Here is a 15,810-nt window from a genome sequence, read left to right as displayed (position 1 = left end):
GTCACCTGGAAACTCACCCATCCGTACAAACAGAAATTCAACTATACAGCAATTAGTTACCTCGGAGAACTGCAAAGATTAATGTTATTCATGATGGAGAAAGATATTCCACTTCAGGCATACTTTGTATGCTGCTAGCCAGGGGTATAAACACATTTTTTCCCTTTTCCATTCAAAACAAAGACAATGAGTGCATTAATTAGAAACAGTAGGATTTATTCTAGGTAACAACTCAGAATATAAATTGAGAGATGAAAAGGACTCCACAATCAGGAGTCATCCATCACTACCTCATCTGCTGGTGAGGTTACACTCCCAGAGTTCCAGTGTTGTCTGTCCTGAGTTTATTCTGCTTAAGCTTTGGACCCTCCATTGAGTGACTGATCAAAACGACCGTGGCCTCGTGCTTCACCAGAATAACCATGGCTTCCTCTGGACAACCAGTGGTCCTTGAAGGCTCAGAGTCTTTTAACCAAAGGGTGGGCTGTTTCTTTATTGACATCATTAAAGACCTGGTGCATCAGGATGACAAACTTTGTTCCCTGTTGGACGAAAAAGACACACAAGGTTAGCTGCTGCTACTGATTACTAAATGATCTTATAAACACAAATTTCTAAGGGTCTAGCATGGGTGCAAGCACACTTAATATTCAAAATACGAGATGGATTATGTAGAAAAAACAAGCTGTTTGTTTCATGGAAAAAAAATAATGATCCCAGAGTGAGAACGCAGGTTCAAGTCTGAGGTTGATTACTGAGCAGCTATGTGACCTTGGGCATGATCATTTTGCTTCTCAGAATGTATTTACTCATCTATAAAATGGGAATGATAATATTTATTTCAGGTTCCTCATAGCATTGTGGTGGAAATTAAATCAGATGGTGTATGTGGAAGTGCTTTGAAAACTGCCAGAGGAGCTGCTGTGTAAATGGTATCATTATTACCAATTTCTAGGAATTACTGAACACCATATCCTTAGACCATATCGGCAAGCTGACACCTGACAAATGAGAACGCATTACTGTGTCATATTCCATTGTCTCTGGCTGTTTTCATCCTCAGCTGACAGCGTGGGCCTATGGGGTCCTGTTAGCATAAATCCTTGGTAGAGGGCATTTCTCTAAAAGTAGAAAGAATTTCTAGCTCCTGTCCTATTGCACCTCTTTCCACATACTCATATAGTCAAACAAACGCCACTCAAAATTCCTGAAGCAAGAAAAGACAAACACAGGAAGCATATAGGTATCTCTGTTTTAGATTTCCCCACTTTTGTCAGGATTCTTTACAGATCAAAATGGCCACAGCCTCAACTCCTGAAATCTCTGTAGAGCAATAACTATTTATTTACCATTTGTTGAGCACTTCCTGTAGTTGGTCACAGTGTGGAGTATCTTATTCAATCCTCACAACAAACATATGAAATACTGTTACTGCTCCAAACTGAAAGATTGGGAAATTGAGACTTGGAGAGGTTAAACAACTTCCTGAGGTCACACGGCTAGCTCCTAAGTGGTAGAGATGGGACTAGACTCTAGGTCTGCTTGGTTTCAAAGTACATGGTCTGAGTATAAAACTCTTAGAGGAAAACGTAGGCAGAACATTCTATGACATAAATCACAGCAAGATCCTTTTTGACCCACCTCCTAGAGTAATGGAAATAAAAACAAAAATAAACAAATGGGACCTAAGGAAACTTAAAAGCTTTTGCACAGCAAAGGAAACCATAAACAAGACGAAAAGACAACCCTCAGAATGGGAGAAAATATTTGCAAATGAAGCAATGGACAAAGGATTAATCTCCAAAATATACAAGCAGCTCATGCAGCTCAATATCACAACAACAAACAACCCGATCCAAAAATGGCCAGAAGACCTAAATAGACATTTCTCCAAAGAAGACATACAGATGGCCAAGAAACACATGAAAAGATGCTCGACATCATTAACCATTAGAGAAATGAAAATCAAAACCACAATGAGGTTATCACCTCACACCAGTCAGAATGGCCATCACCAAAAAATCTAGAAACAATAAATGCTGGAGAGGATGTGGAGAAAAGGGAACCCTCCTGCACTGTTGGTGGGAATGTAAATTGATACAGCCACTGTGGAGAACAGGATGGAGGTTCCTTAAAAAACTAAAAATAGAACTACCATATGATCCAGCAATCCCACTACTGGGCATATACCCCGAGAAAACCATAATTCAAAAAGATACATGTACCACAATGTTCACTGCAGCACTATTTACAATAGCCAGGACATGGAAGCAACCAAAATGTCCATCGACAGACGAATGGATAAAGAAGATGTGGCACATATATACAATGGAATATTACTCAGCCATAAAAAGGAACGAAATTGAGTTATTTGTAATGAGGTGGATGGACCTGTCATACAGAGTGAAGTAAGTCAGAAAGAGAGAAACAAATACCGTACGCTAACCCACATATATGGAATCTAAAAAAAATGGTACTGATGAACCTAGTGGCAGGGCAGGAATAAAGACACAGACATAGAGAAGGGACTTGAGGACACGGGGGTAAGGGGAAGCTGGGACGAAGTGAGAGAGTAGCACTGACATATATACACAACCAAATGGAAAATGGATGGCTAGTGGGAAGCAGCTGCATAGCACAGGGAGATCAGCTCGATGCTTTGTGACAACCTACAGGGGTGGGATAGGGAGGGTGGGAGGGAGGTTCAAGAGGGAGGGGATAAGGGGATATATGTATACATATAGTTGATTCAATTTGTTGTACAGCAGAAACTAACACAACATTGTAAAGCAATTATACTCCAATAAAGATGTAAAAAAAATATATATATATATCTCCAATAATTGAAAAAAATAAAAATAAATAAAAACACCAAAGAAAAAAGTACATGGTCTGACTACTACATTATCAAGTTTTTCCTGAAAATTTGTTCTATTGTTACTGTTAGTTTTGTGTAGAACCTACTGTTGGGATAGGTGGTTATAGAGCACTTAGACTTTCTTCAGCCTCAAACCAGATACTGTCAAATGATTCACTTTCCATCCAACAAATTCTAGGTACTGCCCCAGGGAGGGAGTGGTCATAAGCTATGAGTGAATCCCATCCCTTAATCCTGAAGAGCTTCCAGGTAAGGATAATGGATCAACGACGACAACTTTCTCCCTAAGACATGTTGATGTGCACTGCATTAGGAGAATTCCTTCAAATTAAAATACAAACTCATGAGGATTTTCTTCAATGTCTAAAAAAGATTCACCTTAGGATTTAATTTCATTCACTCAATCCATGAAACAATAAATATTTGTTAGGTATCTATTAGGAGTCAGTCCCTGTGCTAGCCAATCTAAAGATAATATTGCATTTATCAACCCTTTGTTTACTCACAGCCATTCCAGAAATACTAGAGAACACCTAATGTTAATACATGTTCATTCTCAGTTATCCATCTTGACAGGGAAAGAAGGTAGTTGGAAAAAAGGTATATCTATATGTCACTGTGACCAAGAATTTGAGACTCTTCCCACTTTACACTTTTACAAAGATCTTTTGAGCTTATAAACAATCCTCTTAATTTGCTCTGCGGAAGAAATATTTATAAACAGTACAGTAGCTAAAATTAGGCTACAAAAAAAGAGGTAAAGGGAGAAGTGAAAGGCAGCATGGGTAAGCCAGAAGCTAAGTACACTCTTTTGAATAACCATCAGTGTTTTTAATGAGTTTTTCATGGTTTCTGAGCACCCAGATCAAATCAAGCTTTCATTTTCCTGAATGATGGTGCCACTTTGTACCATTAAGCTTATTTTCAGACTAGTGGGGGCCTTCTCTTAGAGAGATGTAAACTCCCTGAAGGAAGCAGCCCTGCTGTATTTCTTTATACCTCCACAGTGAACAAAACAATTCTGGTCGCATAACAGGCACTGAATACGTACTTACTGATTCATAGATTAAGACTCTTGGAGAGGTAACAGTAGTACACGAAGGATTGCAGAGACCAAAAACAAAGGTATTACCTAAAAGCCACCATCTTCCAATTTGTTGGAGGTAGTCAGAATACATATGGTGGTTAAGGAGCCAAGTTCTGTCATTTTCTATTTCTGAATCTTTGGAAAAATTACTTAATCTTCTGTGCCTCAGTTTATCTTCATCTGTAAAAATGAAAAAAATAAGGATGTCTATAGTATAAAGCTGTTGTGAGAATGAAATTAGTTAATACAGTAGCAGCATTTACAACACTTAACACATGATAAGTGTATAATACATGTTAGCTATTATTATTTGTGATTCTTTTGGAGAATGCAAAAGTCCTTTAAAATTAGAAAATGTGATATAATAGATTGATTTATTTCAAAGATAATAGGAAATTTAGTTCCTTACCACCACTAACCTTAATTTAAATAATGAAATTCACGCTTGACTTCCAGGTAAAGATGGCAGATTGACTATGTGCGTCTACTTTCACTCCATCCCAAGACCGCTAAAATGGCAGAAAACAATCTTTTAAAGGGATAAACCCACAAGGATTTGGAGAATAAGAGGAGAACAGCAATGAAGTTTCTTCAGTCAGACCCTCACATCTGTGGAAACTGGATTTATAACAATTCTGGCATGGATTGCAGAACAGTGGGGAAGGATAGAGAGTGGGTGGAAAAACACAACAGAACATCCAAGAGATATGATATAATAACAAAAGGTCTAACCTGTGTGTAATTGGCATCCCAGGAAGAAAAAATAGGGAGAAATAATACATGAGACTATTCCAAAATGAATGACGGATACCAAACAACAGTTCCAAGACATTCAAAGAACATCAAGCAGGATAAGTGCTCCCCTACCAAAAGTACTCCCACACCATAGGCATATTATATACAAGCTGCTGAAAACCAGAGACAAAGGAAATTATGAAGGCGGCCAGTGAATAAAGACACATACCATACAGAGGAATAAAAATTAAAGATAAGGGCTTCCCTGGTGGTGCAGTGGTTGAGACTCCACCTGCCAATGCAGGGGACACGAGTTCGAGCCCTGGTCTGGGAAGATCCCGCATGCCGCAGAGCAACTGGGTCTGTGAGCCACAACTACTGAGCCTGCGCGTCTGGAGCCTGTGCTCCGCAACAAGAGAGGCTGCGATAGTGAGAGGCCCGCACATGGCGATGAAGAGTGGCCCCCGCTCGCCGCAACTAGAGAAAGCCCTCGCACAGGAACGAAGACCCAACACAGCCAAAAATAAATAAATTAATTAAAAAAAATATTAAAGATAAGAGTTACAGTAGACTTCTCCAGAAACTACACAAGACAGAAGATAAGGAATGAGGTCTCTGTAGCTGAACAACAACAGAAATCTGTCAAGTCAGAATCCTATACCCAGCAAAAATGTCTTTCAAAAAGGAACAAGAAATAAAGACTTTCCTGAACCAAAACCAAAAAACAAACCTGAGCGAATTCATTGCCAGTAGACCCATGCTATAAGTAATATTGAAGAAAGTTCTTCAGACAGAAGGAATATAATAGCAGACAGAAGCTTGAATCTACACCAAAAAATTAAGAGCACTGGAAATGGAATAACTAAAGGTAAGCAAAGTTCAAAATTTATTTTTTATTATTTTTAATTGCTCTGAAAGATAACTACCTAAAGCAAAAATAGTAGTATTGTGTATTTACAGCATATGTAAGAGTCAGTATGTGGCAAGAATAGAAGAAGAATGAGAGGGAGAAATTGGGGATATATTGTTGTCTTTATACTAAACATGACAGGATATTATGTGAAAGTGGACTTTAATTAAATAACAGGTCCATGGTAAACCTTAAAAGTACTCAATTTTTTTCAAAAGAGGTGTGCATGATAATTCAATAGTGGAAATAACATTGAATCATGAAAATGCTCAATTAATCAAAAAGGAAGCAAAAAGAAAGGAAAAAAGAAACGAAGGACAAATGGAAGAAATAGAAACGAGCTGGTTAGATGGTAGATTTTAATTCAACCATATCAATAATCACATTAAATGTAAGCCACACTAATTCAAAGATAGATTGTTAGATTAGATAAAAAGCAAGACCCAACTATATGCTGCCTACAAGAATACCACTTTAAATATAAAGACATAAATAGATTAAAAGTAAAAGAATGAAAAAAGATATTCCATGCAGACACTACTCAAAAGAAAGCTGAAGTTGCTTTATTAATATCAAAGTAGGCTTCAGACAAAAAATATTACCAGTGATAGGCTTATTACAAAATGAAAAGGGATTCAATTCTCCAAGAAGACAAAAACATTAATGACTTTATGCCTATAATTTCAACAACTTAGAGCAAGTGGACAAATTCCCTGAAAAGCACATCTTACCAAAATTAGCACAGGAAGAAACAGAAAAATTCAAAGTGCTTTATATCCATTTTCAAAATTAAATTCATAATTAAAAACCTTTCAACAAAGAAAACCCCGGCCCAGACGGCTTTACTCACAAATTCTATGAGAGGTTTAAGGACAAAACTAATACCAGTGTTATACAAACTCTTTGAGAAAATAGGAGGAAATGCTTTTCAAGTAGTTTAATGAGGCCAGCATAACCCTGTTATTACAACCTGACAAAGACATTACAAGCAAAGAAAATTATAGACTAATATCCTACATGGATAAACATACAAAGTCCTCAAGAAAACATTAACAAATCAAATTCAGCATTATATGAAAAGGATAAATGTTATTAATAAATGGAGCTTATGCCAGGATTAAAGGTTGGTTTTACATTATGAAATCAATAGTTCTAATTCATTACATTAACAGAATCAAAGAGAAAAAAAAAATCTCAATTGATGCTAAAACATTTTTGAAAATGTCAAAAAATGTCGCACCGTTCATGAAAAAAAAAACTCTCAAAACACTAGGAAAAGAAAGGAATTTCATCAACCTGATAATGGGAATATATGAAGAAACAAGAGTTAATGTCATACTTATTGGTGAAATATTGAACGCTTCTTAGTTCAGGAACAAGATACCCACTGTCTCCATGTCTATTCGGCAAAATACTGGAAGCCCTATCTAGCACAACAATGTAAGAAAGAAATAAAGGTATAAAAATTTAAAAGAAAGAAGCAAAACAGTCTTTCTTGCTGTTGACATGATTGTATATATAAAACATTTTAAGAAATCTACCCCCCCAAAACTACTAGAACTGAAAAGTGAATTTAGCAAAGTCACAGGAATTAAGGTCAATACACAAAGTTTAATTATATTTCAAAATTTTACCAGCAAATTATTAAAAAATGAAATTTAAAAGCAATTCATTTACTATTGCAGGAATAACATAAAATACTCAAAAATAAATTTAAGAAAAGATAGGTAGGACTTGTATTCTGAAAACTACTACATACTGCAGAAAGGTATTAAATAAAAAACTTAAACCATATAACACATTTAGGGATGGGAAAAATTAATATTGCTAAAGTGTCAGTTCTTCCCTAATTGATCTATAAATTCAGTGCAATCCCAATCAAAATTCCATGAGGCTTGTAGTAGAAATTAACAAGCTGATTGTACATGTATATGAAAACACGAAAGATTAAGAATAGTAAAAATAACCTTAAAAAGAAGAAAAAATTTGGAAGACTTACACTACCTGCTTTTAAATTGTGCTTAAAAACCACAATAATTAAGACACTGTTACTTGTATAGAGATAGATATGCAAGTCAGTGAAGCAGAATAAAGTTCTGAAGTATACACACACACACACACACACACACACATCCAATGGGGAAAGGAAAGTTTTTACAACAAATGATGCTAGAACAATTGTATATCCATATTTTAAAAAAGAAAGAAAGAACCTTGACCTCTACCTCACACCATAACACAAAAATTATATTTAGATAGGAATCTTTCATGTAAAATCTGAAACTAGAAAGCGTCAATGTTTTCTAAAAGAAAACATAGAAGAATATTTGCATGATCTTGTGGTTGGCAAAGAGTTCTTTGACAGGATACAAAAAGCACAAGCCATAAAAAAAAATCATAAGATGGACATAACCAAAATTTAAAATTTCTGCTCATCAAATGATACCATTAAGAAGATGAAAAGATGAAACACAGACTGGGAGAGATATTTGCAAAGCTGATTTCTGACAAAGAACTTGTTATCTAGAATATACAAAACTCCCATGAATCAATAATAAAAAGACAACCCAATAGCCCCAAAATGGAAACATTTGGAGCATCAACAAGTAAACTGATAAACAAACAGTAGTATTTTCATACAGTGAAACACTACTTGGTAGTTAAAAGGAATAAATTTCTGCATGAATCTCAAAGATGTCACTTTGAGCAAAAGAGGTCAGGCACAAAAGAGTGCCTAATGTATAATGCCATACAGAAAGCTCTAGAGCAGGGAGATCTAATCTATGATGAAAGAAATAAGAAAAGTGATTGCTTCATGGATGGGGACTGATTGCAAAGGTGTATAAGGGAACTTTCTGGGGTGTCGCAAATGTTCCGTAGTTTGGTGTACAGTTACGTGGGTACATTCATTTGTTAAAACGTATTGAACTATACATTGAAAATCTGTGCATTCATTGTATATAAATTATACCTTGGTTTTAAAAAAGAGTAATTAAAAGAAAACCCATCGGGACGTCCCTGGTGGTGCAGCGGTTAAGAATCCGCCTGCCAATGCAGGGGATGTGGGTTTGAGCCCTGGTCCGGGAAGATCCCACATGCCATGGAGCAACTAAGCCCGCGAGCCTCAACTACTGAAGCCCGTGCGCCTAGAGCCCCTGCTCCGCAACAAGAGAAGCCACCACAATGAGAAGCCCGCGCGCAGCAACGAAGACCCAACGCGGCCAAAAATAAATAAATAAATTCGTAAAAAAAAAGAAAACCCACCTTCATGGTAAGTGGAAGAAGTGAATCACAGCAATGATTCCATCTATGTAACATCCAAAAACAGGTACAGTGAAACAACCTATTTCTCACTGTGAAGTTATTTTTCTAAATAATCTGCTGCAAGAAGTGAAAGTGGTTGCCTGTGGCGGTTAGGGGTGGGAGGCTGGGGAGATGGCTCTTTTTTTGTCACAAAACCTGGAACTACCTGACACTTCAAAATCTGTGCATATATAACTTCAATAAAAATAGAGAACAAAAAAATCATACCCATTTGCAAGTTCATGATATTAGCTTCAATAGAGAATTGTTGACATTTGCTTTAAATAAGAAATTATTTCTGATGGGTGAATCTGGCAGAAACTTCAGGCTGTTAAGTCCAGCAGACAGAGTCCATTTGCTGGTGGTTGTATAATGTGGGCCACCTTGTTACTAGTCAAGCATAAAAGACAGCGGGGGGAACTCAGCACACCAAGTGTGACAATACACTGGAAAAGGGGGCATTAAATCAGGGTAAGTGAGTAGAATGGTGACAGAAACCCGGTCTGTACTCCCTAATTACAAAGTCTCACTTTCACCAAACTGACACAAATGTTAAGTCAAATTCAATATTGTCTAATTAACAAGCATACACGAGAAGGCGTATGCGATGTGTATGCAAGCCCAGTGACTAGGCAGTATTCAGCCGAATAAAGGAAACACCAGGACTTGCAAATTCTCAGTCACCCCCCATCTGCCATCTCAGCCAACTGCTACAAGGTTTGTCCATTTTGTTTTCACACATCTCCACTTTCAGGGCTCTGCTTGTAATATTTACAGAAAAAGGCAGTGCTGGTAAACAGTTTCACACAATGAGGTGTGAGAGTTGATAGGGTCCTATTCAAGCTCTGAACTCTCCTGAGGAGCTGCCACAAGTTGTTATGAATGGCCCGGCTGACAGGGTGATGACTGATAAAGGAAAAAACAAACAGCTCTGGTAATTCATGAAAACACACAGCTCCAAGACAACTCAAAGTGGCGAGTGACAGTTAAGATAATGGAATTTTGGAAGCTTTTCTTAAGGGATCCTCTCTATACAATTACTCTGTTAATAGATTCTCCCTTAATGTAGCTGGATCTTCAACTTTTTTTTCCCCCACAAAATACTTATTATGATCGCTGGCAGAGAGGTGCCGGCCTGTGCTTTTACACTATGATCAGTTTTTCATATAATTTCCTTTTCCTAGAGCAGGATGAATTTTAGTTGAGGCCTGTGTCTGCCATTTAAAGAAATAAAATATCCTATTTCCATTTCTGTTACTAGAAGCATTTCAAAGCATTCTTCCCTCATTTCTTTCATTTATCAACCATTTGCCACAAACCTTTGATTAGAAAATAAATATTGGTTTACACACTCAACTGCTAATATTTTAAAAGAGAATAATTTCCATGTGGTTGAAGCCAATTTCCAATTCACATAGCCTATTTTGGCTTCATTTCCTTAAATCAGGCATGACCAAGCAAGAAAGTATCAATTTGTCAATGTTTTGCCTTGGTACCCAATGTTTTTTCCATGAAGCACATTGCGGTTTCTGTAACGATGGCCTATTTCCCAATTAATGCTTCAGAAAGCAGGAATATAAAGATATATAGAAAGCATGTGTATATGCGCATATAGTACCACGAGTAGGGGAATGCGCTCAGGAGAGTTGTATTTTAGAGCCTGGCTACTGCGAGGTCTGGGGACAGAGCAGCTTGCTAGAAATGCAGAATCTCAGTCCTACCCGGAGCCCCCCAGCCAATCACAGAATTTGCATTCAGACAAGATCCCCAAGTGATTCATATGCACATCAAGGTTTTGAGAAGCTCTCTAATTTAGATGATTGAGTTTACCTTAATAGTCTAAGGAGGACCCATATTTTCCAAAAAGTTCAAAACTATATCACACATTATTGAAAGCTATCTCCAAGTCAGTTAGTGTCTGCATTCAAAGTTCTTACTTTCTTTTCCTCCCCTTGAAGAAGTGTCAGAGCATCCTTGAGCTCACCAAGCCTTCTAGGGAGGTTCATCCTTCCATGAATCACATTGCCTTACCACAAACATTGGTAGACTCACCCAGCACATTCCTGAGGGGTAGGCATGGTGCCAGAGCCTGGATTTTAAAAATTCAATCACTGTAGTGAACCATATGACTTTTATAACGCTAATAAAACCTTTTATTTAAAACATTTAAAAACATTTAAAAAATCATATCTTGATTGTAACGTCAACTGTTCAGCTGCTACAATGCAGAGTAGAGTATTTTACAGGAGAGATGACAGAATCCTTGGAAAGGCCTGGACAACAGAAGTGGCTTTCACCCACCTGCTAAAGTCTGCAAAAAATCCACCACTGGACTTGCGTCCCTTTCATTTCGTGGTTGTTAGTATTTGTAGAATCTTCTTTAGACTTGAAGGGATCTTGAGATTTAGTCCAACCCTCCACAAATTTCCTGCGTGTTGAGAAATTTAAAAACGTAAATTTAAAAACTTAGGATGGGCCGAAATACTGTAAACAAAGACAAAAGACAAAGGGTAAAGTGGGGAAAATATTTGCCTGAAGGGCTCGTTTCCTTAATTGACAAAGGCTCTATATAATTCACTTGGAAAAAGACACACCCAGTGGAAAAGCGGGCAAAGGATATGAATAGGCAATTCACACGCAGAAGTAAAAAATACAAACAGGGAACAAATGGATGAAATGGTCCTCAATCATATTCATAATTAAAGACATACAAATCAAGGCAATTGGGGAAGAATGGATCTCACCTATCGTGTTGGCCAAAATGAAAATATTTGATAATATCAAATAGGCACACTCACCCACTGTGGGTAAGAATGTACTGGTTCAACTGTTTTGAAGGTCAGTCTGGAAATAGCCATCAAAATTGTGAACAGACATAACTTCCAGCCCAGCAACTCCACTGCTAGGAATTTAATCTAGAAAAATACTTGCAAAAGTACCTTAGACTAGATGGATGAGGCCCTGCAGTGCAGCATGACCTGCAACATTGGAGTCTGGAAGCAACTTCAAGGAGCACTGCTCCAGGGGGCTGGCACCCATGACAGTGCAACCCAGCAAGGGAAGACCATGGCAGCCGTGCAGCGTCCGGCGGGCCAGCAGGGCTCTCATGGAACTCTGTCTGCAACATTCCATGTGCCCAGTTTAGGCCTCAGCATGACAGAGTAACTGCAGAGCCATTTTGCAATGGGGCCACTTGAAAATTGGTTTTTAGGGAATAATCTCTTATGGTCTTTCAGGGCTCCCCAGAAAACTGGTGCTGCAACAGCTCAGAGTGACTCCTAACTCCAAGGAGACCCTGCCGGTGTGTCCAACATGTGTTAAAAACAGGTACTGTCGGTCTGATTCTCAGTGCAGTGTCACATTTATGACACACAGCCAATGAATTAAATCCCTTTTGACATGTTACACCAGCCTCTGACATACTGCCAATGTAAAATGACACAATATATTGAGAATGATAATATTTAAAACTATGGTAATATGTAGATCCAAACAACCAGCATGTAATAACACTTTCAAATGTTAAAATGGAATGATAGTAATCACTTTGTCCCATTCTGAAAATGTATCATTCTCAGAATAACAATAATCATATATAATAATAGCTACTAACATCTACTTAATACCTCTACGTACAGACATTGTTATAAAGACTTCATATGGATTATCTCACATCCTCCTCACAACAGCCCTCTCAGGTAGGTACGATTAACACCCCCATTTTATAGATGAGAAAACCAAAGGCCAGAGAGGTAAAGTAACCTGCCAGAGGTCACACAGCTGCTAAGTGGCAGAAGCTCCTTTAGCAACATGGCTACATACACCTCCTTTTAAAGGAATCCAGAAATTTCAATGGGCCTCTTCAAACTCACTTCGTAAGCCAGATGATATCTCTGACACACACACTGAAAAAGAAATACAGAGCATGTAAATGGTATGCTTGGCTTGCTACATGGAAGTCATCAGGCCAGTGACTCAGCTTCTATGAACCTCTGTTTCTTTATCTTTAAAATGGAGATAATGATAGTACCCTTATTACAAAAATTGTGGTGAGGATTCAACACTGTTATGAGCTGAATGTGTCTCCTTCTCCCCCATCCTAAATTTATATGTTGAAGCCCTAATCTCCAGTAGCTCAAAATGTGAGGAGATAGGGCCTTTAAAGAGGTGATTAAATTAAAATGAGGACATTAGCGTGGGCCCTAATCCAATCTAACTAGTGTCCTTATAAGGAGACAAAGGCACCACGGATGCTCACACACAGAGGACAGGCCATGTGAGGACACAGCAAGTAGGCAGCCATCTGCAAGCCAAGGAGAGAGGCCTCAGATGAAACCAAACCTGCCAACACCTTGATCTTGGACTCCCAGCCTCCAGAAGTATGAAAAAATAAATTACTCTTGTTGAAGCTACTCAGTTTTTGTATTTTGTTATGGCAGCCCTGCAAAATAATACAAACACATTTAAAATGACTATCATAGTATCTGGCAAATAGTAAGTGCTCAATAAACGGTTTTACTATTAGTTCAGTTATGAATACACACACACACACACACACACACACACACACACACTCACAGCCTTTGTTTTGGCTTAAGGGACATGTATCCTAAGGTACATTATCTGAAAAAAATGCTTCTTTTCCAAACAATAGACATTTCATGAAACCTTAATTAAAAGACTGAATACAGTTTTCATTCTTCAAACTAATACAGTCTACTTAACACTGGTTAAAAGTCATTTACTATTATATGGCATCATATTATGATGTAAAACTGCATGTGACTTTGGAAAGTTCCTTTCCTTCCTGGTACCCATGTAACTACAAGGCAGCACATGTAGTTAAGTCCAGGTTGGAAACTGATGTCATTTGGACAGAAATACACAAAAGTCATGACAAAAGGAGAGTGAGAATATCCAAACATAAACCAGTGTAGAGCAAAAAAAGTAGAACTCTGAAATTTCCTTGAATGAAGTTACCTAGATCAGAGCTGGTCTATAAATGTCATCTCAAGGGCCAATTCCAATCCCTTGACTTAAACTTGTGTTGAGGAAAGGTTCCAATGACACACCTGGGCTTGGGAAAGAGTGCCAGGGTAGATGAAGAATGGCTGTTTGAACATGGGGAGAAAGATAGTTACATCCTGGATCTGGACATTGACTAATGGGTCCTTCTGACATCCATCTTTTAAATTTAAGGCCTATCAGAGATTCAGGCTATTGTGCATATTGGATGTATTTCAATACCGTAAGTCAGCAATTTTGAATTCACTAAAAAGTCAATGTTTTTCTTTATACATCTATTTCTTGGGATGTTTAAGCTTTATTATTTAAGAACATAAGGAGAACACTGCCTTGAGCCAACAAAGGCCATTAGCCTAATCACTGTTCGGGTTGCTCTAAAACTCAAGCCAACAAATCCATCGACTCAGAGAAGAGGAAGACAGTTTTTCCTCAAAAAGTCACCAGGGTAGCCTTTAGGTTACCACCAAAAAATAGGCGTGTGGCTCACACACCTGCATCAATCTCTAGGTACTGTTTAACTTAACTCCTGATGAATGCATGTTCTCGTGGAGGAGGCCAGGTCATGGAATGTGTCGTCCCCTGGAATGTTAGAGGGACATACTGGCCCTGCAATGCCTGAACTTCATTTGTTTCTACACAGAGGACCAAAGCTCTCACTGTGTGAGTCAGGGCTGATGCAGTGGCCAGCCAGCCCCCCTGTCTCCTCTGGGACCCCAATGGAGAAAGTCATTCCTAATGATCAACAATTAGCATTTGCATCCAAAGTTCCAAGCCCAGTTGTCTACAGTAAGGTACTAAGAGGTCTAAGAATCTGGGTTTAAGCCCCAAATGGGCCAATTAGCTTCACACAGAGAAACCTCCAGCTCCACTCCAAACACAGTCCACCCTGTGGGTTAGACAGAGGAGAGAGAGACAGACAGAAACCCAGAGGGACAGAGAGACAGAAACCCAGAGGGACAGAGAGACCGACTCAAGTCAGGTTCAGCACCAAAGGGCAGGTGCCGCTGAGAGGGCCCTGCCCCCTTCATCCCCAAGATCATCACAACCAGTTCATAGTCCACACTCAATATGAGGTTCCTTAAAAGACTAAAAACAGAGGTACCATAGGATAAAGCAATCCCACTCCTAGGCATCTATCCAAAGAAAACCATAATTCGAAAAGATACATGCACCCCAATGTTCACTGCAGCACTATTTACAATAGCCAGGACATGGAAGCAACCTAAATGTCCATCAACAGAGGAATGGATAAAGAAGATGTAGTACATATATACAATGGAACATTACTCGGCCATAAAAAAGAACAAAATAATGCCATTTGCAGCAACACGGATGGACCTAGAGATTGTCATACTGAGTGAAGTCAGACAGAGAAAGACAAATATATGACATCTTGCTTATATGTGGAATCTAAAAAAAAAATGGTACAAATGAACTTATTTACAAAACAGAAACAGAGTCACAGATGTAGAAAACAAACTTATGGTTACCAGGGGGGAAAGCCAGGGAGAGATAAATTGGGAGATTAGGATTGACATATACACACTACTATATATAAAATAGATAACTAATAAGGACCTACTGTATAGCACAGGGAACTCTACTCAATACTCTGTAATGGCCTATATGGGAAAAGAATTTTAAAAAAGAGTGGATGTATGTATATGTATAACTGACTCACTTTGCTGTACAGCAGAAAGTAACACAACATTGTAAATCAACCATACTCCAATAAAAATAATAAAAAATAAATACGTATCACTGCAGAAGGAAAACAGAAGATGTCTAATGTTCTAAGTTAGTCATTGTGTCCTAAACATGTGATGCCTATAGGGTCTCACACAGTTCATTACATGCAGGTATGTCCAGTAA

The 15,810-nt window shown here is 38.2% G+C and overlaps 1 long non-coding RNA gene across 3 annotated transcripts; it reads right to left on the bottom strand.

Moving 5' to 3' along the window:
• Positions 1-236: 236 nt before the first annotated feature.
• Positions 237-15,592, bottom strand: LOC137753664 (uncharacterized). Of its 3 annotated transcripts, XR_011071543.1 has the most exons (7): positions 13,894-15,592; positions 13,255-13,354; positions 12,676-12,818; positions 11,215-11,341; positions 4,385-4,474; positions 4,011-4,145; positions 237-542 (listed from the first exon to the last, which is right to left on the bottom strand). It is a non-coding gene; the product is annotated as an uncharacterized lncRNA (long non-coding RNA). The 3 variants fall into 3 exon arrangements; XR_011071542.1 differs by lacking the exon at positions 13,894-15,592 and having other exon boundaries at positions 13,255-13,621; XR_011071544.1 differs by lacking the exon at positions 13,894-15,592 and having other exon boundaries at positions 12,786-12,818; positions 13,255-13,588.
• Positions 15,593-15,810: the final 218 nt, after the last annotated feature.

This window comes from Eschrichtius robustus, chromosome 19 (genome assembly GCF_028021215.1).
Source record: "Eschrichtius robustus isolate mEscRob2 chromosome 19, mEscRob2.pri, whole genome shotgun sequence".
In the NCBI taxonomy this organism is placed as follows: Eukaryota; Metazoa; Chordata; class Mammalia; order Artiodactyla; family Eschrichtiidae; genus Eschrichtius; species Eschrichtius robustus.
The sequence above is the reverse complement of the archived record's forward strand: the minus strand, read 5'-3'. Positions and strand labels throughout refer to the sequence as shown.